Here is a 4,690-nt window from a genome sequence, read left to right as displayed (position 1 = left end):
TCATCTGAAAAACATTGCTAAACTGAGTCCAGTTGTGTCACGTTCTGAGATGGAATTGCTCATTCACGCTTTTATTTCTTCTCGTCTTGACTATTGCAAGTCCATCTTCACATGCCTCAGTAAAAAATCTTTAGAACGTCTTCAGGTTGTCCAGAATGCTGCTGCAATTCTTTTAACCAAAACTTCTAAGTATTCACACGTCACCCCACTGCTGATCCAGCTGCACTGGCTCCCTGTCTGCTACAGAGTGCAGTTCAAAGTCCTGGTTTTAACATACAGAGCTGTAAATGACCAAGCACCAGTCTACATAAAAGACCTCGTGCAGCCGTACACTCCCAGCAGGTCACTCAGATCATGTGACCAGGGCCTGCTGGTTGCCAAAAGAACACGGTTAAAAACTAAGGGTGACAGAGCCTTTGCAGCAGTAGCTCCATCCCTCTGGAACTCCCTACCTCTCAGCCTCAGATTTGTTGACTCAGTGTTTTCTTTTAAAAAGCAGCTAAAAACACATCTTTTTAAAATTGCTTTTTCTTAACTCTGTTTATATCCTGTTTTTATATTTGGTTTTACTTTGTTTTATTCTGTGTTTTATTCTGTGTTTTACTGTAAAGCACTTTGTGGTTTTTATCTTGAAAGGTGCTATATAAATAAAATTTATTATTATCATTATTACTTCTCATCTGCGCGGCGTGCACGCCGACGAAGCCAGGTATTACCTGGTGGTGGCTGCTTTGGATCAGCAGTCCACGTGCAGGGCTATGCCGCTGCTGCGCAGCCCTCCCCCGCGGGGAAAGTACAACGCCCTGAAGGAGCTTCTGCTACGGAGATACAGCCTGTCGGCTCCGGAGAGAGCGGAGAGGATCCTCAGCATGCCAGGCCTGGGAGACGGTTCGGCCGTGGACTTGATGGACAGCATGCTATCTCTGCTCGGCTCGGACAAAGGCGGTTTTCTTTTCCAGCACATTTTTTTTCCGGCAGCTTACGCCGCCCGTGCGCGCGGCTTTGGCTAACTTTCTATGCCTGGTGGCGGGAGATTACTGAGGACTGGCCGAGGAAGCGGACCGAGTCCTGTTGGCTACCAGACGTTTCATCGTGCCCAAGACCGCAGTGATCACCCCATTTGGGCTTTTTGAGTTTCTGCGCATGCTCTTTGGTCTTAAAGGTGCAGCTAAAACTTTTCAGAGGTTGATGGACTCGGTGTTGCGTGACCTCGAGTTCCTGTTTGTCTATCTAGACGACATTTTGGTAGCCAGCTCTTCCACCGAGGAGCACCTCATTCACCTCAGGGAGGTTTTCCAGCATTTGGAAACTCATGGGTTGATCGTCAACCCGGCCAAATGCCAGTTTGGCTTGCCAGCCATCGATTTTTTGGGTCATCGCATTTCAGCACAGGGGGCAGTCCCTCTGCCCTCTAAAGTCCAGGCGGTGGCAAATTTTCCACGTCCAGCTGCGATAAAGGCTCTGCAGGAGTTTTTGGGGATGGTGAACTTTTACAACCGGTTCATTCCCAGGGCTGCGCACCTGCTACAGCCACTTTATGACGCCTTACGTGCTAAAAAAGCCACGGATCCGGTGGAGTGGACGTCAGGCCGCGTTGCAGCTTTTGACGGAGCTAAGTCAGCCTTAGCCAAGGCTGCTCTCCTCGCACATCCAGACTCTGACGCTGAGATTGCGCTGACTACTGACGCTTCGGACATAGCAGCTGCTGGAGCAGCGAGTGGGGGACACGTGGCAGCCTCTTGCAATTTTTTAGCCGCAAGTTGCAGACTCGAGAACGCAAGTACAGTGTTTTTGTTAGCGAGTTGCTTTCTCTGTATTTGGCGACTCGACATTTCCGTTTTTTGCTCGAAGGTCGTTCTTTCACTGCGTACGTGGACTACAAGCCACTCACGTTTGTAATGGCTAAGGTGAGTGAACCTTGGTCTGCACGCCAGCAGCGCCACCTAGCAGCCATTTCCGAGTTTACAACTGAAATATGTCACGTGGCCGGAAAATCCAACACTGTCGCAGACTGCCTCTCGCGTGTGCTCGTGTCCCCAGTGCTTTTTGGTACAGATTTTTCTGCTATGGCTGCCGATCACCCTGGTGATGCAGACATCATTGCCCTCCGCTCCAGGAGTTCAGGCCTTAAGCTTGAGGAGGTGGTGTGGCAAGATGGTGGTCCGACTCTCCTGTGTGATGTTTCCACAAGACGGCCGCGGCCTGTAGTGCCAGCGGGATGGCGTTGGCGCATTTTTGATTCTGTTCATTCCCTCTCGCACCCGGGTGTACCAGGTGCGAGAGCATTGTGTATTGCATTGAGCATTGAGCATTGTGTGTTGCGTGTCAGCGGGCTAAAGTTCACCGGCATACTAAAGCCCCCCTAGAGCCGTTTCGGATCCCTGCCAAACGTTTTCACCATGTGCACGTGGATTTGGTTGGTTCTCTACCTCCATCAAAGGGTTTCACGCACTTGTTGACGATGACAGATCGGACCACCAGGTGGCCCGAAGTCGTGCCTCTGTCCTCTACTGCATCTGCCGACGTGGTCCACGCGTTCCTCTCTACCTGGGTTGCCGGTTTTGGTCTGCCATCAGACATAACTTCAGACAGGGGCCCCCAGTTTGTTTCAGAACTCTGGTCAGGAACGATGCAATCTTTAGGGGTGCAGGTGCACCATACCTTAGCTTATCACCCTCAGGCGAACGGGTTATGTGAGCGTTTCCACCGCTCTCTTAAGGCTGCTCTGCGAGCTGCGCTCACTGGTGACTGTTGGTTAGATCGTTTACCATGGGTCCTGCTCGGGCTGCGCTCGGCGCCTAAGGCTGACCTAGATGCGTCCTCTGCGGAGTTGGTGTTTGGACAGCCGCTACAGATTCCAGGGGAGTTTTTGTTAGAGTCGGCTCTCCCTGGTCCCCGCTTGCCATCAGCTCCGGGCCCTGTGCACCACTGCATTCCACGGTCGTTTATACCTGCCACGCTCCAGTCAGCTCAGTTTGTTTTTGTTCGACATGAAGCTCACCGCTCACCCCTTCACCCTCCTTACTATGGTCCGTTCCGCATCCTGGAAAAGGGGGACAAAAGTTTTGTTTTGGACATGGGTGGGCGCAGAGAGCTGGTGTCAGTGGACCGACTTAAACCTGCGTTTGTGTCGACAGATGACAATGTGCAGCTGGCTCAAGTCCCTCGACGCGGACGTCCTCCTTCCAGTCCCCCAGATCTGCCATCTTCTAGTGACAGTGCTCTGCACTCTGCTGCCCAAGATGTGAGTCTGCACAGTCGTTTTGGCAGACTGCTTAAACCCCCACGTAGGATGGGTTTTGAGGACTAAGTTCCTTTCTGGGTGTTCAGGGGGGCTGTGTAGCGTTACCTCTACGTTTTGGACTTCACACCCATCAGGCTATGCAGTTGTTGAGGGTGTGGCCTGATTGCTACGTATATATATATATATATATACGATGAGTTACCCGCCTTTGTTCAGTTGACACATGAATGAATAAAGCTTCATGTCCTGAAGATAAAGAAGTCTCCTTTTCTTCATTGCCACAATATTACTTTGCATAATTATATTTTGTATTTTATAATAAATATGAATTGTATTTGTTTTTGGGTGTGAATGAATACATACATTTTAAGCTAAACTGTAGTTTCCTCAATGTGTAAAGTTGTTTTTTACGTTTGACAGAACTTGATGTGACTTTCTTAAACAATTAAAAATTACTATTTTATTTTTCTTTAGCCAGAGAACCACTTTGGTGGGGTAAAAGAGCTGCATGTGGCTCCAGAGCCTCAGGTTCAGACCTCTGATCTAGCCTCATGACCTTCTCTCAGTTCTCCTCTGGATCATCCAGATGGTCTCTGAAGAACTTTAGACAGACCTAGACATGTACTGGATTAAGCAGGAGGACCTTTGGAAAACTGCAGGATTTGAATCCATGACAACGTTGTGTGTTACTACAACCACTGGACACTTTATTAGGCACATCTGTTTAACTGCTTGTTAATGCAAACTTCTAATCAGCTGATCACATGCCATCATCTCAGTGCATTTAGCCATCTAGACATGGTCAAGAGGATCTGCTGCCTTTCAAACCGAGCATCAGAATGAGGACGAAAGGAGATTGAAGTGACTTTGAATGTGGTGTGGTTCTTGGTACCAGACAGGCTGATCTGAGGATTTCTGCTAATCTCCTGGGATTTTCACCCACAACCATTTCTAGAGTTTACAGACAATGGTCAGAAAAAGAGAAAATATCCAGAGAGCTGCAGTTCTGTGGGTGAAATGTCTTGTTGATGTCAGAGGAGAATGACCAGACCGGTTCCAGCTCATAGAAATACAACAGGAACTCAAATAATCACTGTTTTTTTCCAAGATTTGAAAATAATTCAGCTTGCGTGCACTCTGACCATTCCATGTATAATATGTTACCCAGTGCACTGGATACAACCGAGGTCTGCAGAATAACATCTCTCTGTACACACAACAACCTTAATGCAGATGAACTAGAGCGGGTATCACTGCTGTCAGCTAAGAACAAGAAACTTGAGTCTACAATTCACACAGACTTACCAAAACTGGACAATAGAAGATGGAAAACGTTGTCTGGTCTGATGAGTCTCTATTTCTGCTACATTCAGATGGTAACATCATCAACATGAAAACATGGATCCATCCTGCTTTGTATCAGCGGTTCAGACTGGTGGTGTTCTG

The 4,690-nt window shown here is 48.4% G+C and overlaps 1 pseudogene; it reads left to right on the top strand.

Moving 5' to 3' along the window:
* The first annotated feature begins 758 nt into the window (after positions 1–758).
* Positions 759–3,310, top strand: LOC112140434 (annotated as a pseudogene).
* The last annotated feature ends 1,380 nt before the right edge of the window (positions 3,311–4,690 follow it).

The sequence above is a fragment of the Oryzias melastigma genome, linkage group LG11 (assembly GCF_002922805.2).
Source record: "Oryzias melastigma strain HK-1 linkage group LG11, ASM292280v2, whole genome shotgun sequence".
Taxonomy (NCBI): Eukaryota; Metazoa; Chordata; class Actinopteri; order Beloniformes; family Adrianichthyidae; genus Oryzias; species Oryzias melastigma.
The sequence above is the reverse complement of the archived record's forward strand: the minus strand, read 5'-3'. Positions and strand labels throughout refer to the sequence as shown.